The sequence below is a fragment of the Ictidomys tridecemlineatus genome, chromosome 8, assembly GCF_052094955.1.
Source record: "Ictidomys tridecemlineatus isolate mIctTri1 chromosome 8, mIctTri1.hap1, whole genome shotgun sequence".
Classification (NCBI taxonomy): domain Eukaryota; kingdom Metazoa; phylum Chordata; class Mammalia; order Rodentia; family Sciuridae; genus Ictidomys; species Ictidomys tridecemlineatus.
Window position 1 is genome coordinate 94027462 of NC_135484.1, and position 24929 is coordinate 94052390.

At 32.6% G+C, this 24929-nt stretch overlaps 1 protein-coding gene and 1 long non-coding RNA gene across 21 annotated transcripts in view; one reads left to right on the plus strand and one right to left on the minus strand.

Annotated features, from left to right (window-relative positions):
* Khdrbs2 (KH RNA binding domain containing, signal transduction associated 2) overlaps positions 1 to 24929 on the plus strand; it is a 586688-nt gene that overhangs the window by 73121 nt on the left and 488638 nt on the right. The gene's annotated exons all lie outside the window — the stretch shown is intronic.
* LOC144365885 (uncharacterized) lies at positions 59 to 6384 on the minus strand. The gene is made up of 2 exons (XR_013424615.1): positions 6259 to 6384; positions 59 to 230 (listed from the first exon to the last, which is right to left on the minus strand). It is a non-coding gene; the product is annotated as an uncharacterized LOC144365885 (long non-coding RNA).

Genomic DNA, 24929 nt, shown 5'->3' on the forward strand with positions numbered 1-24929 from the left:
CTACAAAACTGCAGTAATATGAGGTATTCATATAAATCAATGGAACAGACACAAAAGCCCAGAAATAGACTTTAGATTTTAATGTCAATTGATTTTTTAAAAAAAAAAAATCAAATGCTTTTCTTCTTTCAAGGATATTTGCACAAGTCTCGAGAAGATTGGGGTTGCAGGGAGGGTTGCTTGATCCCAGGAGTTTTGGACCAGCATGAGCAACATAGTGAGATATCCACCTTAAAAAGTTAAAAAATGTATTAGTGGGTCAACAGGACATTATAGAACATGTATTTGTTGTACAATGTTTGAATTAAGGTAATGCATATTTATCTTGTCAATCGTTTAGCATTTCTTTATGATGAAAACTTTCAAATTCATTTCTTCTGGCTTTTTAAAGTGTACACTACATTATTTTTTTAATCTATGGTCACCCTACTATTCAATAGTACACTGGAACTTCTTGCTCCTGTGTAACTCAGTTCCTATTTATCCACATTTCCCATGCCTCTGACTCTCTTCAGCCTCTGGTAACCACCATTCTAGTCTCAACTTCTGTGATACCAACTTCTTTAACCTCCCGTATGTCACTCCATGATACCATGTGGCAGTTATCTTTATGTAGCTGATTAATTTAATGTAGTGATCTCCAGTTCTACTCATATTGCTACAAATGACAAAATTTCATTATTTTTTAATGCTAAATAGTCTTGCATTGTATACATGTACCACATCTTTATCTCTTTACCAGTTGGTGGACACTCAGGTTCTTTCCATTTCTTGGCTATTATGAGTAGTGCCATCATGAATTTCAGAGTGCATATGGTCTTCAGGTTAACCGAATTCATTTTCTTTTGTTTATATGTTCACTAGTAGGATTGTTGGATTATGTGAAATTATCTGTTTTTAAGTTTGAGGACCCTCTATATTGTTTTTCTTAATAGCTACACTAAGTTGAATTCCCACTAATAATGTATGAGAATTCCCTTTTCTCCCAATCTGTGCCAGAACTCATTATATTTAGTCTCTGAGATTTTTTTTAACAACAGTACCCAGACCATACAATATCACAAAATAGTCATTTTAGCAAATCATGAGAGGACAGCCTGATATGCATGCAAAGGAATGAAGCTGGATTTCTATATAGAAGCATATGTTACCAGTTAATCCAATATGAATCAAAGAATGAAATTTTGATCCTTAACACCACATAAAAATAAACAAAATAAAGAAATTCTGTCTGTGTATGTATTTTTAAAAAGAAAAAAATACAAGAGTTGAAATTTTAAATCTCTTAGAAAAAAGATGGGAATAAGTCTTTGTGACTATGGATTAGGCAGTGACTTCTTGTATGTTTCATAAAAGTCAAGCACAGAAAAGAAGAATCTTAATAAATAGGATTCATCAAAACTAAAAATTTTAAGGTACAGAAGATCCAAAGAAATAAAAAAAGACAACATGCAAAATAGGATACATTATTTACAAATTATTTGTCACATAAAGAACTTGTATCTAGAAATGTAAAGAGCTTTTGTGATGTAATGTTTAAAAATAATCGAATTACAAGTAGAATATGGCTTTGAATAGTAGTTTTTGATAGAAAGTATACACATTTAGTAACTATCACATGCAATTATGTTCAACACCATTAGTTATTAAAAGGAATCAAAATCAAGTCCTCAGCCAGGCATGGTGGTGCATGCTTTTAATCCCAGCACAGCTGAAGGCTGAGACAGGAAGGCTCAGATTTCAAAGCCAGCCTCAGCAAAAGCGAGTACTAACCAACTCAATGAGACACTGTTTCTAAATGAAATTCAAAATTGGGCTGAGTATGTGGCTCATGGTTGACTGATCTGAGTTCAACCTCTGGTACCAATAAATAAATAAATAAAGTCCTCTAGGAGACACTACTTCACACACATACTGGGATAACTAAAATAAACACAGAAAAACAATAATAAGTGTTGAATAGAATAAAGAGAAATCAGATCCTTCACCATAGCTATAAAAAAGATATAGTTACTTTGGAAAACAACTTGACAGTTCCTCAAAATGTTAATCATGTAGCTATTGTGTGAATAATCCATGCCTAGGAATCTGCCCAGAAAATTCACCTATTAGAGGAGCTTTTTTCTTGAATTGGGTAAAGATGATGAAGTCAAAGGAGAAGAAAGTGTTGATAAATTTTCCTCCCAAATGAAAAGCAGCACAACCACTGAGCTCCTAAAATATGTCTAATTTTCAAACCACCTAACAAGATAAGAGATGGTTCTTCATTTTACATGAAGTCCATTTAAATTTTGGGGCACATAAAAATTAGGATGCATTTTGGAATAGTCTGCAAAATAATGACTGTTTTTCTACTTTTCCTTTTTCAAGTTTCGAATCAGTTTACAAAATGGTATGTTATGTACTTGAAGCAAAGAGAACTTTGTAATATTTCAGGTAGACCTTAAATGTAACAAAATGACAATTTCCAGTGAAGCAATTACTTCCTGAAATTATATATATATGTATGTATGTATGTGTGTGTGTGTGTGTACATGTATATATGCATACACATATATAAATATATATATACACAAACAGAGCTATACTTTAATCATATATATGTGTATATATTTAAAGAACTCATTAATTCCTTCTACATACTGGTGTAATATTTGGATATTATTTGCATTCATTATATTAAACTAAAACATTGAAGTTAAGAAAGATGTGATTCCAATTTATATTTAAGCTATTCATAAATGCTTTGAGGATATTTAATAATTTTTTCAATTTACCTTAGTTTGAGTTCTTAAAATACAGAGTTAGGAAATTAGGAGTAGTGTGAGCAAAAACAATAACTACAAAAAACCCGAATGTTTCATTGCAGTGAATGGTTCCTGGACAGCTAACAGTCCACTAAAGTTGCTGAGGCTGGCCTTTAACTTTCAATCTTCCTGCCTCAGCCTCATGACTTGCTGAGATTTCAGGCATGCACAAGCCACCTGGCCTCTCAGGGTTTTTCTAATATTTTACATGAAATATTGAGGATAATATTCTCTATCTTCTTCCCAGTGATTTACACAGAAAGCACCTCTGTACCATGCTGAGTGACAGAAGCATTTGATGAAGACATTGTGCCACACAACATGATGCATGTGAATCAGGTCATATTCAATTCTACTTGAATAACAGCTATTGACATATTAGAAACTTTTATTTTCAATGAATAATGGCTCACCTTTGTACAATACAGGAAGATTGATTTTAAACACAAGTCATGCCTAAAGTAATGAAACGTCTGAACATCTTGAAAATAAATTAATACAAATTCAAGCACATCTGGGTGTAGCTTTTCTGAAAATTTATCCTAAAAGATGAATAAATTTTATTTTATGTAACAATCACAGTAAATGCAGGTTTATAAAAAAGTCTTTTAATTTGAACCAAATCAACACAATTTGAGTTGCTGACTTTAAAGTGTTGTTAAAGATATTTTTTTAAGGTAGTTTATATTTTCGAAGAAATCTTTGACAGTATTTTATTTTTTCTACACACATATAGGATAGATGTCTTACTATTTCAATAAATATAATTGAATATATGTGAAAAAATCAGACATACCTTAGTCATGTTTTTAGATTACTTCACTTAATATTAGTGATTCATTTTTAATATCAAGTATATTAAATATAAATTCTGTGAGAGTTTTTATTTTTTTGGTACCAGGGTTTGAACCCAGGGGCACTTAACCACTGAGCCACATCCCCAACCCTTCTTATAATTTATTTTGAGACAAGCTCTTGCTAAGTTACTTTGGCCCCCCCTAAGTTGCTGAGAGTAGCCTTGAACATGTGATCCTCCTGCCTCAGCTTCCTGAGTTACTGGAATTGCAGGTGTTTGCCATCACACCCAGCCTCTCAAAGATTTTTTAATATTTTAAGTGAAATAATTTGTTACCTATCAACTCACAACCTTCAGTTTCCTAAAGTATAACCATACTCACATGTAAACATCAATTTATACATAAAAGATTTATATGAGATTTTTTTTTGCTTAAAATATTGCTTTTGGGGGACAAAATAGATTGTATTAAAGAGGTGCTCTGAATGCATATCACCTCTGTGGGTTGTCCTCCCCTTTTCTTTATGCTTTCTAAGACATGTACATGAGATTAAAAACAATCCAGGTGATAGAAATGTTATATTGATTTTTTTAAATAAAATGAATTTTAAAATGTAGTACTGTGTTTTGTGGAAAAAATGTATTAATGTATGCAGCAATCTAAAAAATATTGTATTGAGAACCACATATATTTTATTAAGTTTTTATATTAAAAATGAAGACATTATTCTAGAAAAACTTATTGAAAGTGATGGGCAGTCCTGACTTTGGGTTTATTCAAGTCACTCATTTTGTATTGAGTACTGGAATTGAACATGTGTGACATGGTCCTTGGCTTCAAGAAAGTCAAAGAGTAATGAGGAAAACCCTTGTAAACAGAGCATTACGAAGTGACAAAAGTGCTGTGTTTACAGGACAGGGTGCAGATGGAGGCCTTGGATGGTGTAACCATGTGATGTGAGCATTTGAGATGGTCCTGCTTAAAGGAAAAGTGGTGCTCCATTGGTCAGAAGGAAAAAAAAAAGGAGGAGGAAAGATCATTAGCCAATGCCTAAGGACTTTGAAAGTACTTGTGAGATACAATAAAATGCACCTGTTTCATGATGGAAAGGTGCAAATCTAGAAGGTAGCAAGAGACTAATACTGGAATAGTTGATCAATTTTTAATGACAGGAGAAAAATTAAAAATTTAGCTTTGGGGAAGTGTAAAGCAGGTATTTATCAAGTACTGACATTCATTTGACAGATTTTAATGCTTATTATAGCCAGGGAAGAAACATAGTACAAATACCATATTCCAATAGAAAAGCGTTTTTGTATTGCTCAAATCTGTGTTTTAGGAAGAGACCTTAGATATGGAAAATGTTACACGTGTGTCTTCAGGGATACTTGCTGAAAGGCTCCTGACATTTGTGAAAACAATGGCAAAGTAAGTTGCAGCAGTGGCAGGGAACCTGGAGTGGAGAGCTGGGTGTGAGAGGAGCACCAGAGAGAGAGAGAGAGTCAGCAGGCTGCCTGGCTGCTATATGTAGAATGGTGAGGACCAGGGAGTAGCAGATGTTTAAATGATAGACGGTTCCCTGGTTGTTCTTGGGTGATTGAGGATTATAGTGCAGGGGAAGGCAGAGAAGAGATTTTAGAGTTAAGGAGAATGTAGTGAGCCATGCTGAGTTTCATATGTTTTGGAAATTTGAGACGGGACAGAGAGAGTAAATATATGAAAATAAAACCCAGGGTGATAGTTTAGACTTACTGTCTGAAATGATGAACGGTAGTATGAATTGTGATAATGGATGAGATCAACTTATAAGTGTGCTTAGCTTAGCTCATCTTAACAGAGGGTAGCTCCAAGGGGATAATGTTATCAGGATCTGCAGTAGAGGTAAGTGTTGAGAATTTAGAACAATGTTCAGGAAGGCAGTGAAACAGAGTAGCCCTACTGAGGTAGAGAGAAGCTTTATAGTCGCTCTTTATTCATCTTCTCCCACGATGCTCTCATAAATCCACTCCAAAGAGCAGCTAAAACTGTTCCTATAAAAATAACATCATCTTTCACCTTGTCAAGTCCAATAGACAAAGCATGGTTTTCATTTAACTAAACTCTGTAGGATAAGCCAGTTTCTTTCTTTCTTATTCTTTCGAATTTTATTATCTATGTTCTCATGGTTTTCTTTGCCTTTTACTGGAAGTCCTTTGTTATTTCATTTACTGGATCCTTCTTCTGCTCTGACTTGTCTGTATTAGGGTATCACTAGGCTCAATCTTCGGCAGTCTTCTTTCTCCATTCCAATCTATTTCTTTGAATTTGAGCATCAATCTTGTGCTGATGACTCAAAAGTTTATATGCCAAACTTCAACCTTTTCCTTGGGCTCAAGAATTATGTACCCAACATCTTATCCTACATCTGCACTTTTAGATACCACCCACATATAACAAAAGTACAACTCATGGTTTTCCATCCTGCGCCTGCCAGTTATTTCATATTTCTAAGTGCTGCTATTCTTTACTTATTTGTTCAAGTCAAAATCCTGATAGTCATCTTTAATTCCTGGCTTTAAGCCTACAATTCAATCTACAGCCCACCTCTACCTTCAAAATAACTAATCACATTTTAGGCCTCCACTTTCACCACTTTATCCTTAAGTATAGCTCACCGGTTCTAGTGCAGGAGCCTCACAGCTGGTCCCATATTGCTGCTCTGATCTTCCTGTACAGGACTCTCAGAATAATCTCTTAATAATGCAAATCAGGGGCAGTGGTAGAGTGCTTGTCTAGCATGAGCAAAGCCCTGGATTTGATCCCCAGTACTGGGAGACAAACTAAAAATACCACAGATCAGATTAAAACTGCTAAAATTATGTAGAAGATTAGCATCACACGAAGAAGAAAAAACAGTTCTGTATCCTGATAGATTTCTGTATTATGTAATAATTACTTCCAAATATAATGTCTTAAAATGACATTATCTCACAGATTTTGCAAATATGGAGTTTGAAGAAGCTTGGATACATGGTTTTGATCTCTGAAGAAGTTGCCCTCATTTGAAGGTTTGATAGGGATGGAACATGTACTTATAAGATGGTTCCCTCACATCATTATTGACAAAGACCTCAGTTCCTCACAACATGGACCTCTACATAGGTCTGGTTCAGTATCCTCAGGACATGGCACCTGACTGTCTCTAGATGCATGATTTAAGAGAGCAAGGAAGAAACCACATATCTATTACAACTTTGTCTAAAAGTTCCACAACATCACTTCTATCATATTTTATTCTTTAAAAGTATATTACTACTTGGAAAGGTAGTGCACACCCATGATCCTGCCTATGTTGGGAGGCTGTAACAGGAGGACCACAATTAGGAGTCCAATATGGGCAACTTAGTGTGACTTAATCTCAAATTAAAAAAAAAAAAAAAGAAAAAAACAAAAAACTAAAGTACTCTCAGTGGTAGAGCACTTGCCTAGTCTGTGCATGGCCCTGGCTTTAATCCCCAAACTATAAACAAATAAAGCAGATTACTATGTGCACATAGACTTTACAAGGCCTTATATGCTACTGCCCATTGTACTTCTCCTACCTTTTCATTTTTTTCCTACTTTCTTCCATATTAACTTCCCTATCCTTTTGGCCATTTCTCAAGTATGCCACATTCTTCACAGTGTTAGATACTTTTCAACTTTCTTTTCCCTCTGCCTTGAAAATTCTACCCCTATTTATCCCTGTACTAAATGCAGGTTTCTGATCAAATGTCACCTCATTAAGGAGGATTTTTTTTTAGTCACACCATTTAAACATTATACTCTTTTCACAATTTTCTGTGCTGTCATCCTGCTTTGCTTTTCTTCAAAATATGTATGCCTTCTGTGACAACACAGATGAACCTGGACATTATGCTCTGTGAACTAAGCCAGTGAACTAAGCCAATACTGCATAATTCCACTTATGTGAATTATCAAAAATAGTCAAATGCATAGAATCAGAGAATATAACTGTGAAGCTGGAAGGAGGTGGGAATAAGGAATTGTTGCTTAATGAATATAAAATTTGTAGTATAAGATGAGTAAGTTTTAGAGATCTGTCACACAAGCATCTCTAGCTAAACATTATATAGTACTCTTTAAAGTATGTCGAGATGATAGATATCATTATAGGTGTTCTTACATAAAAGAAAACAAAAACTCCTAGGAAACAAAACACAGATGTAAAATGATCCAAAGAAAGTTTTGGAGATGATGAATATGTGTATTACCTTGATTCTGGTGATGACATCACTGGTGTAGGCATATGTTGAAACTCATCACAATATAACATTAAATCTGCATGGCATTTTGTTTATCAATTCTATTTCAATACAATTTAAGAAATTATTTCCGTTTAAATTGTGTCATAATTGACTTATTTGCTCTCTTTCTACCTCATTACCTTATAAGATTCAAGAGAACAGGGACTTTGTCTGCCTGCTTCACAAGTGTCCAGTCCTGGATAGATGCTCAATAAATGTGTATTGAATGAAGGAAGTGAGTAGTTTAGAATATAAAAGATCAGCAAGAACTAGAGCTTTGGAATTTAAATCTCTGCTATATTACTTTTTATTTCTACCACCTGGGGAAATAGTTCTTTAGGTAGTTCTTTTCTACTTTTGATGTATATCATTGGGTTAATTTTAGGATTGAAAGATACAATGCATGTAAATCCCTTGGGCAATTCTGTACACTAAGTCCAAGGTTGGGGAAACTTGTCTTTTTCCCAGTATATGATATTGCCTTTTTCAGAATGATGCACTATGGAAATTCAACCTACACAGTAGACTATCAATGTAAGATATGCTACATAATTTTCTTATGTGGTATGATTATAATTGCTCAAGCAAGCAGAAATATATCTCTTGCATTGTTTTGTTGTGTAGAACTTTATGTGTGTCTAACTTAGAAGAAATGCATTGAATGAATTTCAATAAAGGAAGCCAAACTGGAAGACTGCCTATGAATATATATGGAATGAGTATCAGTGAAATAAAGTTCTATTCTTTAAAAAGAAAAATAATTCAAGTTTTAAACTTTAAAATGTAAGAATTTGTGTCTAGCACTTAACATAGTTGAGTAAAAAAGCAAAATTGACCTCCTGCTTTTTGTGAAGTATCAGTGCTTATTGTTAGTTGTTAATGATATCCAAAAGGTTTCACCATTTTTCTGATGACCATTTTAGCAAATTTATTCCATGTCATATTCTTCCCATCACTGAATACTCATTTTTCTCATTCTTCTTCATTTTTGGTCCTATTTCTTATTTAAAGGACTATGGATGATGTTCTTAACATGCAGAATTATATTAGTCTGTTGTAGGACATACTGAAATGTAAATCATGGATGTGTCATCAATTATTAACAATCTACCTAAGGACAAGGTATAAACTATGAAACATAATAACAATGGATGTCATGATATTTGATTTTAATGATGCAGAAGACCTCAAAGAAGTCTTGTTTCCATACCAAAAGGAAGTACATAATAATAGTTAACATTTATTACATTTTTATATTGTTCCAGAAACATTGTAAATACCTTGAATAACTTATCTCATTAAATCCTTACAATGTATAACCCTGAGGGTCTCCTTCCATTTCCATGCAATTTCCCTTCTCTCTCCCTTTCCCTCCCACCTCTCCTCCTTGTTTAATGATGGTCTTCTTCTCGTACTCTTCTTCCCTAGTCTGTTCTTAGTTAGTCTCCTTATATCAAAGAAGACATTTGGCATTTGTTTTTTAGGGCTTGGCTAGCTTTGCTTAGCATAATCTGCTCTAAGAGGAAGTGAGGGGAAAGGGAAAAATAATACAAGGGGGAAGAATGAATTACAGTAGTGGGGGTAGAGAGAGAAGAGGGGAGGAGAGGGGAGGGGAGGGGGGATAGTAGAGGATAGGAAAGGCAGCAGAATACAACAGACATGAGTATATCAATATGTAAATCAATGGAAGTGTAACTGATGTGATTCTGCAAGCTGTATACGGGGTAAAATGGGAGTTCATAAACCACTTGAATCAAAATGTGAAATATGATATATCAAGAACTATGTAATGTTTTGAACAACCAACAATAAAAAAAAAATCCTTACAATGGTTTTATGTTACAAGAAAGCATCATAAGACAGAAAACAAAGTAATTAAATGTATTTCTGTGTGTGTAGGAATTACATCACTGCCTAGGACCTAGAAAGGTTTAGAAAGAAATGGCTAGGTCACTCCTATTGCCGGGGTCACACCGCTAACAAGTGGCAAATATAGTACTGAAGCAGGGATTCTGTGTTCTAAGGCTTTATCAGGATGTCCTTTGTAATATCTATTCCAACCTTGGGGTGGGTGGGTGAGAAGGAACAACAGGAGCCTGGAAACCTTGAGTGAGTTGACCACAAAGAAGGATAGGTTGAATATAATTACAGGAGTAAAGCTATGGGAGTTCTAGGTGGTGAACTTGCTATGAGTTGCTCTAGATCTCCAAGGTGAAGTAGAACAGTGGGCTGAACATTGAAGTGGTTGGCATTTGTATATTCATCTGGATAGTGTGGACAGGGTGGCTGTCAGATAATTTCACAATTTTAGTATGACCAGGGCATTAAACTGGGTTAGTAGTAATTAAAATGCTTCATGGTTTTTAGTTAATCCTGTGCAAAACAAATGCTTGAGTAATTCTAAAATCAATTTTGGCATCTAATATTTATTTTTCTATTTCAAGAAATCAAAATTGCTTATGTAATTTTCTTAATATTATTTGTAAATTATTTAGCACTGATTTATTATTAATACATCTGATGGTTTTCCATGCCTTCCACAAAAAGGAAAATATCACTCCATGTTCAAGAACAGCTCATCACCCCTTCAATGCTTTGGGAGTTAGTCCTGTAACCCCTGGACTTACCTACTAACCTTGAGTCTGAGAGAGCCACAGTGCCTAGCATTATTATTCACATATATGGTAACCATCTTATCATTGAAATCTGTTTGTACGAAATTATGCATTTCATTTTTTTCTGTGATGGAAAACAGATGTTTAGTGTACAATTTTCTCCTTTTTTCAGTCACTGGGCTGGGTAGAGGGTATAAAGTCTAATAAAATGAACATTCAGCTCAGAGATTACAAAACAAGGAGACAGATAAGAGACATTATAATATGAAAACTTTGAGACAATTACTGCCAGAGAGCTGTGCACAAAATGCTAATTCTCATAATATCACCAATTAAAGTTTTACTTTCTTTTAAAAAAATTAAGAAAACTAAGACAAATGAACTTTCTTGGTGAAGTTACCTTTATCACCCAGATTTAACTTCACAAATCACAAACAGAATTTAAAGAAATTTTGAATGAGTAAGGATTGTAGGATTAATGATTATTAATGCAGAATAATAAATAATTTTCAAATAGCATTTTTATCAGTTACCTATTTTTGAGATTGGTCAGAGGCAGCTTATAATAAAAATATATACAGAATAAAGATAAAACTATTTATCTTTATTTTGATTATAGGTGAGCATAAATTCCAAAACATTGTAGAGTGGCACCATTCCCTGTTGTAATATATAAATATTATTATCACATGATACAATAAAAGTTGTAAATATAGTGAAAAAAAAACAACTCAAGAAATTCCTATTTGATATATTTGAGGCACACTTAGCTTGGAGCCTCCTGGAAGTGGTCAAGGCAACACACAAACATAAGTGTCCTTGTCTGAAAAATATTTTACATGATGAAAAATGTATAAATGTATTTTAAAGGAGCTAGCTTCTTTTCTTATTGTTTTTGTTTACATTATTAAATGTGAGGCTACTCTGAGGATCCCTCAATTTTTAAGTAATTTTTCTTCTATTTTAAGTGCTTATAATATATTTTGTTAGTTCTTTGAACTCTTGTTTATTTAGGCAGCTTGTAGTAAAAACATGTACAAAACAAAGATGAAAGTATTATTCATTGAAAAGTAAGGTAATTGTTACCTCACAGAACTATGATGGAAAAAAAAAGTACATGTCAAATCACCACTAATGTTTCTTCATCCTTTCTTAAGATTGAAATGTGAAAGGTTTTATCTTTCTCATCAGAATCAATGAAGTAAAATTTATGGCAAAAATATTCCATTTTTAAGAAAGAGTTTAATTGCATAGCAAATTGTTATAGTATATTTGCTCTTTTATTCTGGATATTGATATGGGAATGATAAACGCTTGCAGTTTTATACTGATCTCTGATATTTCACATGGGAGAGGCTATAAGGATGATGAAAATTACCCAATGTTGGGCTCTTTCATTCTGCTAACAAAGAACATTAAAGGTTTGGTTCTGTGATCAAATACAAAGTACAGAATACGTTTCTATTTAGAAATTAAATGGGCATAATTTGAGGATGGAGCAATCAGAATAATTTTTATCCATTACATTAGTCATATTTTATTTTTATAAGTATAAATTGTGTTTCACTTTTAATGACAAATTCTAAACACCAAGAGGTAAGAATCCTTAAAAATATCAATAAATAAAATATATATATATTTTTACAACCTTTTATTGAATTTTGGTTATAGGTGAGGATAAATTCCAAAACATTGTATAGTGGCACTATTCCCTGTTGTAATATATAAATATCATTTACATTTTATTTGTAAAAACTTGTTTTTTCCCTGAACTAATTATACAATTTTTGTTTAAAATATCTTCCAAAATTAGAGCTTACATATAAATGTTTTAATATGGTATTAAAAATTACATTCATATCATCTTCATAATTAAATATATCTTGATTCTTTAAATCTCCTTAGAACTAGAAACCTCTAATTTGCATATATTTGTTTATCTTAAATTTTTTTTAAATTTCAGAAATATAAATATCCAGAAGAGCATGTATTTCACTCTCCATAAAGAAATTAGGTATAAAACATTGTATACAAATCATTCACTTAAAAACATCAGTATTCTTTCATAGTTCTTACATAATTGATTATATAATTTAATTGGTATAGATAGAATAGATATAAAGCAGAGTAAAATTTTAACAAATATGACTAAAATAAAACAAATATTTATGACAAAATAAAAAAATGTGGTACATATTCCAAATTCATGTTTTTCCTCATTCCATCTTGTTGCTATGTTGGCAAGAATACTTCCTTAGGAGTTGCCCTCTGTTCTTCTTTCCCTTTACCTAGACTTCCTAAACACAGTTAGGGTGAGGTGTCTTATCTGCAAATATTTTTCACCAATTTACTGACAGGTGTGCCTTCAACCAATGTCTCATAGGCTAAATGTCCCTATTGTTTCTGGCTTTTACTCTTGTCTTTCTATAGTTAGTCCCACACATGAGATCGGCTGTTATTCTGTAATATTTATTAAAATAAAGGAAAGTATCATTACTCCTATTGATCAGGATGAGAGAATATACATCATGAAGTCCCTGTATCATGCAAAGTAAATTGTCTTTGAAATGACTGGGAATTTAAGTAATTTCTTTTACAAAAAAAAAAGTTAAAATATTTAAGTAAATTTGACTTATAGTGGAAATGTTATATAATTAAAAACTCTTATGTTGAGTAGTTTCATTGTGAACAGATAATTTGGATTTCTGTATTTGTATATGTATACTTACATCATATACATTTTAAAATATGAACCTCTATAATATGCCAGTAGCAAAAATAAATATAACCACAATAAAATAGCTTGCATAAAGCATTAAGATACATACATAGCCTAATACATCAATTGCATAGCTATTAACATTTCCAAAATCTTGAATGAAGTATGTTCTGGAGGTCTGATAAATATATGGAAGGCCGGTGTTAAATGCTCAGTATGGCTACTATAGCAAGTATGAATTGTGACTGCAAACAAAAACCAAATGGCCTAAGACAGTGACTTCAATGTGAAGCTGCAGGTGGATACCTTCAGCTGGTGTCCCTTTCACTTAAATTTTGCTCATATGTTGAGAATGAACTTAAAATTCAAACTGATATTAATTAATTCTTGAGTCTATAGATTATACTAAACTACATTTATAGGATATATATGGAAATTTTAAAATATACTATAACCAAAAAGACAAATCATTCTTTGATATGTAAGAATTATGAGTATAACTTATAGGTAATTTTATCTCCCATCTCTGATTCTTTCTTTAAAAACAAAAATCAAAACCTACCAATAAAAATATGATTGACATACTATATATATAGATAGATAGATAGATAGATAGATAGATAGATATTTAATGTGTATACCTTGATGAGTTAGAAAATAAGTATATACCTGTGAAACCATCACTGTAACCAATAACAAATTCATTGATCCCCCCAAAAGTTCCCTTTCACATCTTCAGTTATGTATGGGTTTTGTGATAAATACACTTAAGTTCTACACTATTCGCAAGGTTTTAGCTATAGAATGTAGAATTATTAACTATAGACACTCTGTTGTATTGTTGATCTCTATTCATTTTGCAAATTGAAATCTGGGACTCTTTAATATTTTCTCATCCCCTTCACTTCAGCCATTCCACTCTATGCTTCTATGAGAGTGACTTTTTGTTTTCTCAAGTAAGTGGTTTCTTAGTCCAGTTCTGCTATAACAAATGTCATAGACTGGGTGGCTTTTAACCAAAAATGTATTTCTCACAATTCTGTTTGTTGTAAAGTCCAGGTTCAAGGCACCAGCAGATTTGATGTCTGGTGAGGGACAGTTTCCTGGCTCCCTGGTGCCTTCTCATTGTGTCTTCATTTGGTAGAAGGGTCAAATGAGCTCCCTTGGGCCTCTTATTAGGGCATTAATTCCATTCATGAGGGCTTCACCCTCAGGACCTAATCACTTTTCCAAAAACCCACTTCTTAATACCATAATTTTGGGGAGTACAAAACATGCATTTGGGGAGGACATAAGCATTTTGACCAGCCAAGTAGGGTCATGTACTGTTTGTCTGCTCTCCAGCTTATTTTAGCATAATGTTTCCAAGTCTGTCCATACTGTTACAAATGATGGCATTTCCTTCTTTACAAAAGCTGAATGAATAACAGTTCGTTGTATGTATATTCCACATTTTCATTAAAGATTCCCCCAACAATGGACATTTAGGTTGCTTTCATGACTTAGCTATTGTAAATGGTGGTGCCTTGAACATAGGCATGCCATATCTTTGAGATGCTGGTTTCAATTTTTTGGGATGTATATCCTGAAGTTAACTTGCAGGGGTCATAAACCTTTCAAGCTGATATAACAAAAGATATTAAACAGTGGGACTTATAGACAATGGAAATTTATTTTTTATGGTTCCAGAGAATTGGCAGTCCAAGATCATGATGCTGGAAGAAAGTAGGTCTTCCTCAGGCCTCTTTTATAAGAGCATTAATCCCTTTCATGAGGGCTTTATGCTCCTCCTGATCTAATCATCTCCCAAAGGCTTAACATCCCCAACCCATCACCTTGGGCATTAGCTTTCAACAGAACATAGCAGCCAGATCCTATTTTTAATTTTCTGAGGAGCTGTCACAGTGTTTTCCATAATAACTGAATCACTTTATATTATTAACAGCCATTTATGAGGCTTCCCCTTTCTCCACATCCTTGCTAATACTTTTATTTTTCAAATTAGCTATCCTAACAGATATGAGGTAATATCTCATTGTGGTTTTGATTGGCATTTCTTTGATAGTGACATTGAGAACATTTTTATATACCTGTTATCCATTTGCATATCTTATTTGGAGTAATATTTATTTAAGTCCTTTGTACATTTTTTCAGTTCATTTAGTTCATTATTCTTCGTTGTTTGAGTTTCTTTATATTTTGCATATTAATACTTTGTCAGATATGGTTTTCAATGATTTGTTCACAGTCCATAGACTGCCATGTCATTTTGCTGTTTTATTGCTGTGTAGACTTTTTTTTTTTTTGGATATAATCCCACTTATCTATTTTTGCTTTTATTGCCTGTTCTTTTAGGGTCATATTTAAGAAATCATGGCCAAGACCACTGTCATAAAGCTTTTACTTTATGATTTCTTCTGTGAGTTTTATAGGTCTAGGTCTAACATTTAAGTTTTTAATTGATTTTATGTTTGTGTGTGTAGTGTTAAGGTTAAATTTATTTTTTTATATTGATATCCAGTATTCCCAGCAAGATTTATTCAAGAGACTGTAGTTTCCCCAGTTTTGTATTCTTGACACTTTGGTCAAAGACCAGTTGACCATATATATGTGGATTAAATTTTGTACTCTGTATACTATTTTGTTAGTCTATACGTCTGGTTTTATGCTACTACTATACTGTTTTTTTCTTGTAACTTTATACTATATTTGAAGTCAGGAAGTATGATACCTCTAGCTTAGTTCTTTATTAAAATTGCTTGACTATTTGAGGCCTTTTGTGAATTTTAGGATGGATTTGTTTTTCTATCTCTGTAAAAATGCATTGAATTTTGATTGAGGTTGCACTGATCACTTGGGCAAGTCTGGACATTTTTACAGTATTCTTTCAATTCATAAATATTGAATGTCTTTCCTTTTGTTTTTGTCTTAAGTTTTTCATAAATATTTTATAGTTTTCAATGCACAAGTCTCTCGTTCCCTTAATTAAATTTATCCCTAAGTGTCTTATTTTTTATGTATTTTGTATGCTGCAACTTTACTGGATTCACTTAATAATACTAAGAGCTCTTATGTGGAATCTACAGGGTTTTCTACATGTATGATCATGTCAACTGTAAACAGGTATTTTTACCTTTACCTTTACAATTTTGATATTTTCAATTTTCTTTTTGCCCTATTTTCTGGTTAGGACTCACAGTAGTACCTTGAAGTGACAATGTGGGCATTTTTACCTTATTCTGGATCTTAGAGGAAAAGCTTTTTTTTTTTGTCATACAGTAAAATGTTAAATATGATTCTTTTCATATGTAAGCTTTACTGTGCTATGGACAGTTTTTTTCTATATTAACTTGTTGAAAATTTTTATTATGAAAAGATACTAAACTTTGATAAGTCCTTTTTTTCCCTACTGTAATTGAGATGATCATATGGTTTTGTTCTTCCTTCTGTTAATGTGGTGTACTACAATGGTTGATTTTCACATGTTGAAATTCTGTTTATTCACAATGATGAGTCCCACTTAGACATGGGGTATGTTTTTATTTTTTGTTTTTCCCATACTAGGTATTGGACCCAGGGGCATTTACCCACTGAGCCACAACCTCAGCCATTTTAATTTTGAGACAGGGTCTCCCTAAGTTTCTCAAGGCCTTGCTAATTTGCTGAGGCTAATCTTGAACTCCCAATCTTCTTGCCTCAGCCTCCTGAGCTGCTAGGATTACAGGCCATGGGCCACCATACCCAGCTTGTATGATCCTTTCAATATGCTGTCAAATTCAGTTTGATAATATTTTGTTGAGGATTTTTGCATCTTTGTTCGTCAGGGATATTGGACTATAATTTTTTTTCCTTGTGAAGTCGTTGGCTGGTCGCAGCATATGAATTTATAGTGTTTCCACTTCTTCTATTTTTTGGAAGAGTTTAAGAGAGACTTGAGAAGCCATTGATCCTGGGTCCTATAATCCTTTCTTAAACTAAGGATCAGTTCCTAGCTCTTCCTTCCGTGTAATTTTCCTTATGAATCTAGTAATAAAGTGTCACCTGCTTTTTTCAGGTTTAATATATATGAATAATAACAATAATAACAACAATAGTTTTTCCAGACACTGTTTTAAGCACCTTCTTTTATTATCTTATTTATTTTTTAATTATATTAACATATTAATTGTACTAATTAACCAATTCATCATGTCTCAATGCATGCATACATCATGCATTGAACCTTTTCATCTATCCTTCTCCCATGACCACTTCCCAGTTTCTAGTTACATTATATTTAATCTTCATGACCACAATAAGAGGTTTCTTTTTTTTTTTCTTTTTCTAATTTCCAGGTTAGAAACTGAGGTAGACATATGTTAAGTAAATCAACCAGCAACTATCAACTTGAGCCATTCTATAGGTATCTGGAAATAGTTATTCTGTTGCATGACTCCCACTTTACAGAGCCTCATATTAATTTTCACGTCTGTTTCTCTCCTTTTCACACTTTCTTCTCCCTTTTTTCCACTCTTTCTTTTCCCTTTTTCTTCTCTCTCTACATTAAATCTGAAATTGAGCCAATCATACTCAGCAATATCATATTGTCACATAGTTCTCTTATAATTATTAAAACATATTAGTTGTATGAAATTATGTGTTTCTGTAACATTTTCATAATTTTTACCAGATATTTTAAGTATATTCACCCTCCACATTACCCTTTTTTATAAGGCGTTTTCTTGAGTAGCAGTTCTTAGTTTTTCTTCAGTTCTGTGACTTTATTTTTCATTATCTACAACTCCAATTATGCATATCATGGTCCTTCTTAGCTTATCTTCTCTATCTTTCTTGTTTCATAAAAAATTTTATTTCATTTTTCTAATTTTATCAAGGTTCTTGATTATTTCTTTCTGCTTCTGTCTTTTGTTTGTTTAGTCTTGCTTTACTTATGGTTTATTATTATTCATTTTTAAAATACTTTTGTTTTAATTAGTTATCATGACAGTAGAATGTATTTATCCACTTTGATAGATCATACACAGATTGGATATAATTTCTCATTTTTCTAAGTGTAGATGTTGCACAATCATATTGGTCATGCTGTCACATATATACATTCAGTAATAATGTCTGTTTCATTCTATTGTCTTTCCTATCCCTACCTCCCCTCCCCTTCCCTACCATCACTTCCCTGTACCTAATCTAAGGTAACGCTATTCTTCCCTAGTGTCCTTCACCTTATTGTGAATTAGTATCCACATATTAGATAAAACATTCAGCCTTTGATTTTATGGGATTGGCTTATTTCGCTTAGCATGATATTCTCCAACTTCAACCACTTACTAAAGCTGAGTAATATTTCACTGAGTATATATAGTACATTTTCTTTATCCATTCATCTGTTGAAGGGCACCTAGGTTGGTTCCACAGTCTAGCTATTGTGAATGGAGCTGCTGTAAGCATTGATGTAGCTGCCTCACTATAGTATTCTGAATTTAAGTCCTTTGGGTATAAACCAAGGAGTGGGATAGCTGGTTCAAATGGTGGTTCCATTCCTAATTTTATGAGGAATCTCAATACTGCTTTCCATAGTGGTTGCACCAATTTGTAGACCGACTAGCAATGTATGAGTGTACCTTTTTCCCCACATCCTTGCTAACATTTATTGTTGCCTGTATTCTTGATGATTGCCATTCTGACTGGAGTGACATGAAATCTTAGAGTAGTTTTGATTTGCATTTCTCTAATTGCTAGAGATGTTGAATACTTTTTTCATATATTTTTTTGATCAGTTGTATTTATTTTTCTGTGAAGTGTCTGTTCAGTTCCTTAGCACATTTATTGATTGGTTTATTTATTGTTTTGGTGTTAAGTGTTTTGAGTTCATTATATATTCCAGAGATTAATGCTTTATTGGAGGTGTATGAGGTGAAGATTTTCTCCCAATCTGTAGGCTCTCTCCTCACTTTTAATTGTTTACTTTGCTGAGAAAAAGCTTTTTAATTTATATCCATCCTATTTATTAATTCTTGGTTTTACTTGTTGTGCTTTAGGAGTCTTGATGACAGATCCTAGGCCAACATAGTGAAGATTTGGGCCTATTTTTTTCTATTAGGCGCAGGGTCTCTGTTTTAGTGCCTAAGTCTTTGATTCACTTTGAGTTGATTTTTGTGCAGGGTGAGAGGTAGAGGTTTAATTTCATTTTGCTACATATGGATTTCCAGTTTTGCCAGTACCATTTGTTTAATAAGCTATCTTTTCTACAGTGAATGTTTTTGGCACCTTTGTCTATTATGGCATAATCATATTTATGTGGGTTTGTCTCTGTGTCCTCTATTTTGTACCATTGGTTTACACGTCTACTTTGGTGCCAATACCATGCCATTTTTATTTCTATAGCTCTGTAATTTAGTTTAAAGCCTGGTATTGTGATGCTTCCTGTTTCACTTTTCTTGCTAAGCCTTGCTTTAGCTATTCTGGGTCTCTTATTTTTCCAAATAAACTTTATGATTGCTTTTTCTATTTCTATGAAGAATATCATTAGGATTTTAATAGGAATTGCACTAAATCTGTATAACAGTTTAGGTTGTATGGCCATTTTAACAATGTTAATTCTGCCTATCCAGGAGCATGGGAGATCTTTCCATCTTCTGAGGTTTTCGTCAATTTCTTTCTTTAGTGTTCTGTAGTTTTCATTGTAGAGGTCTATTATCTCTTTTGTTAGATTGATTCCAAGGTATTTTATTTTTTTGAGGCTATTGTGTATAAAGTAGTTTTCCTAATTTCTCTTTCAATGGATTCATCACTGATGTATAGAATTCATTTGATTTATGGGTGTTGATTTTATATCCTGCTTCTTTGCTGAATTCATTTATTAGTTCTAGGAAGTTTTCTGATGGAGTTTTTTGGACCTTCTAGATATAGAATCATGTCATTGGCAAATAGTGATACCTATTTGTATCCCTTTAATTTCTTTCTTTTGTCTAATTGCTCTGGCTAGAGGTTCAAGGACTATGTTGAATAGAAGTGGTGAAGGAGGACATCCATGTCTTGTTTCAGATTTTACCGAGAATGCCTTCAATTTTTCTCTATTTCGAATGATGCTCGCCTTGAGTTTAGCATGTATAGCTTTTACAATGTTGAGGTATGTTCCTACTATCCCTAGTTTTTCTAGTGTTTTGAACATGAAGGTATGTTGTATTTTGTCTGATGCTTTTTCTGCATCTATTGAGATGATCACATGATTCTTGTTTTTAAGTCTATTAATGTGATGTATTACGTTTATTGATTTCCATATGTTGAACCAACCCTGCAAAAATAAATAAAATAGATAAACCTATGGCCATACTAATGAAGATAAAAAGAGAGAAACTCAAGTTACTAAAATACAAGATGAAGAAGGAAATACAGAAGATAACTAGAAAGTATTTTGAAAATTCATAGTATAATAAAGTAGAAAATATCAAAGACATTGACAAATTTCTAGAGACATATGACCTGCTCAGACTGAAAAAGAAGGTCATACATGATTTAAATAGAGCAATTTCAAGTAATGAATTAGAAAACGTCATCAAAAGCCTACCAACCAAGAAAAGCCCAGGACCAGATGGATTCTCAGCTGAGTTCTACAAGACTTTCAAAGAAGAATTAACACCAATATTCCTCAAAGTACTCCATGAAATTGAAAAGGAGAGAACCCTTCCAAACTCATTCTGTGAGGCTAATATCACCCTGATATCAAAACCAGACAAAGGCACATCAAGGAAAGAAACTTCAGACCAATATTCCTGATGAACAAGTATGCAAAAATTCTCAATTACATTATGGTTTATTATTTATATCTGAAATGAATTTTTCTGTTATGATATTTCTTTTCATTTTATCTTCTAATACTTGTTAAATATTTACCTTTCTCCAATTCATTTTATTTCTGATATATTTTTTTATTTTCATTTTGTTCATTCTTACTTTTTTTCATTTTCTGCTTTGTTATCATCTCTATTCTGTTTTCCATATTTGCCAATATATTAGTTAGTTCATTTTTCTTTTTTATATAGTATATATTGTATGGACATAGACATAATCTATTTCTTTAATTTATGGTTCAATGAGAAAATCATGCCTGTGCTTTTAGAAGGTTTCTGTGGCAATAGATTTTAATTGGGATGGTTTTCTAACTTCACGTTCTATCGGTACTTTTCTTTAAGCTATTTTTCCCCATTAGGAAAAAACTTGTCCTAGGAAATTGTTTTTGTTTAAATTTTCCTCAGTCTTTCTGAAATGGTACTTTATTACCTTAAGTCTTGTTCTCATCATTAAATGGTCTGCTTCAAAATTATTCATAAATTGAGTTTATATAATTGTGTCCCAATTTACACATTGTTGACAGGTTACCTTGTTGAGAATTATACTTTGAAGAGTTGTCTTCCCTTTGTAATATAAATGTTTGCTTGAAATTTCTGTGTTTTAGGATTCTTGGGATCATCAAGTTTCCTATTTTTTTTCCTCTTCAATCTTCTCACAATCTAACCCACACAAAACCCAGCAGTGTGCTTATTACTTTTTTGAGTTTAGAAAAAAATCACTTTTATGTATGGTTTCTGTACATTCCTTGTACTAGAATTGAGATGGTATCTTCAGTACTTAGTCCCCCCAGGAACTGGAGTAAGATAAAGTTCAAAACCAAACCTCATTGTAGGGATTTGGAATTTATAGAAACATTCATAAATGTGTTAGATACATTTTACACAGCAGAATGATAGTTTAGGTTATCTAATAAATTAAAATATGTGCATAATTTATGAACAAAATTCTACTCTTAAATACATATCTAGAAAAATGTTCACATACTGCTTTTATCCCAAGATGAATCCTATTGGCAAAAAAAGATGTCATTGATTTACATCCAGCTCTTAACCACAACAACAGAGAATAGAATGCTTTTCATGAAATATTCATGAGTTATGTCCAAAAATGTAACCACTAAGAAATCTGCTTTGAATTCCAAAATATAGACATAATTCAATCAATTTAAAAAATAAATTAATAAAAAATAAAAAACTCTGCTACCCAGGTATTTCTATAAAATGTTGCTAAATATTTTAAACGTAGCAAAACAGAATTGCAGAAATTCTACAAATAAATTTTAATAAAAAGATAGCTAATTCAAATATACAGTCATAGTCTATGATGTTTTTTAGGGAATATACATAACATTAAATATTTTATCAATAAAAAAGAATTAAAATGCAACTTAAGAACATTATAAAATGAAATAAACCAAAAGAAGGCATATTTAAGATATCAATAAGGAAAATGAAGTAATATAAGAGCAGAAATAAATTTTTTTCTTTAAAATATCTGGTACAAAGTGAATGGTCATGATCAAAGATAGTCTCTTATGCAGTATCTGCATAATACTAGTATTGTGGCAAAAGCCACTTAAAATAGTCAATTATAGATAAAATAAATTTCAAATAAATATATACATTAATAAGTAAACCATAAAATGAGAATGGAAAACATTAAAATCTCTGTAGTTTACCATTTTTCTACAAAATATAAATCTACCCAAAGATATTAAATCTGTTTTTTTTAATAACACGACAGCCAACTTAAATAAATAATATAAACCAGTGAAATGACTCAATATTTTGGCACAGTGCTATTCAGTAATTCCTGGGACAACAAACTATGTACTCCTTTAAAATATTAGGGATACTTGTGTATTGTCTGTAGGTTACATTAAGAATATGCATTAATTATGGAATAACAAATTATTTTAAATTAAAAATTAAAATAAGAAAGGTACTATATAAATTGGCTCTCTGTATATATACTGGCTCTCTCTATACAAATTGGTACTATATAAATTTCTCTTAAAGCCAGAAAAGTTTGTAGCATTATATGACTATGCAATTGACAAACACAATTACTGAGCTAGTTGGGTATGTAGACATGTCGGGGAAGACAAGATTACTCCATGAAGGTATCAGAAAGGGAAAAGAAATACCCAGTTTTAAAAGAAATTGTAGAAATGACCAGAAAGACTAGTGGGAATTTTATTTTATTCAGCAAGAATTCTTAATAGGAAAGTTATTATAATTAATGATAGAATGATCAAATTGTAAATGTCTTAAAAAGCCTAAGGTGGTAGTTTGGTGGAGAGCAAATAATGTCAGACATATTTAATTTCTTTTATGACAGAGTGAGAAAAAAGTCGTTCATTTACTTGATTGGGAATTGAGTCAGTTTCTTCATTGGGTTCCACTGTACAATCACCTCAGCAAGCTTGGAAGTAAGACAGGTACGAGTACCCAGAGGGCAGTGATCAAATGTCCATTGTCAGTGTCAGAGGATGTGAAGAATATTCTTTCTTTACAGTTGTCAGAGTTCTGGGGTAATAATTATACAAGGGATTGAAAGGCCTGAATAAGGAGTGCTTTTCAGTTTAAAAAGGCAATTGAAAGTGACTTGTTAGTACTTTGGAGTGGGAAAGTAGGAAATAATGCTATAATACTAAGTAGAATCTATGGACATATAACTTATTTTTAAAAAGTTTGGTTTATTTAAAGATACTTTAGGTAGGGCTGGGGATGTGTCTCAAGCGGTAGTGGGCTTGCCTGGCATGCGCGGGGCGCTTGGTTCGTGTATGCCAAAAACTAAAAAATAAATACTGGAAAAAAAATTTCTCTCTCTCTCTCTGTCTCTCTCTCTCTCTCTCTCTCTCTCTCTCTCTCTCTCTCTCTCTCTCTCTCTCTCTCTCTCTTAAAAAAAATTAAAAAAAAATACTTTAGGTAAACCACAGTATATAATTGATAAAATGGTTGTAAATGACTGTATAAACTATACTTTGGAGCTCTCATTCAGGCATTATGTGTGTAAGCAATGTAATATTACTTCAAAAAGATTAGGTTTCCCATGGGTCCAATAGATTATTATCTGGCTTATTATGGGAATTTTTCTATCACCTATTTTAAATCATTTTTGGACATATGTTAATTAACAATAGAACAGCAAAGAACAAAGCAAAGATATGCTACTGTAGCCATATTTGGAAGTAGACAAATAGCTGTTTCAAAAGGCAAAAAAACAAGTATTAAAATATACATATTTAATAGTCACCATCACCTTCCTCTACTCCAAAACAACAGAAGCAAAATGTTTTGTTCCATTTATAACAAAATGGAGAAACTTCTGCATGTAATATCCATAGCTTCATTTACTTTGTATTTTGGAATGGTACATTTGGCCAAGAGGAAGGACAGAAAACCCATTTACAGATATGTTATGGAAATAACAACTAATTAACATAAGGGAATTAGTTCAACGAAAACTTTCTGTAATCCAAACCATTTATTTTGTATAGTGAATTCTATGGAGTTACTCTAGCTTTAACTTGTCCTCTCACTCCTCCCTTATTAGTCCAAGTGAGCATCATTTCTCAGCCACACAAATGATATGTTTTTTTTTCTTCACTTGCCCTCTGCTCTGAATGGTTGTGAATATCACCTGCCAAATGTTTTCTACATTTACTGTTCTGCAGCCCACAGGTTTTCTTGCTTCTTGCTCTTTTAAAAGCAAACTTATTCTTTCTCATCCTTCAGAATTGTGCTCAATGGCACTCTGGAAATCTAAAGTAATAGCCCACACCTTGCCTCTGCTCTCCTGTATATTCTCTCTAGCTTTACTGTATTTATTCTCTACTCCCATATGGAAATGTT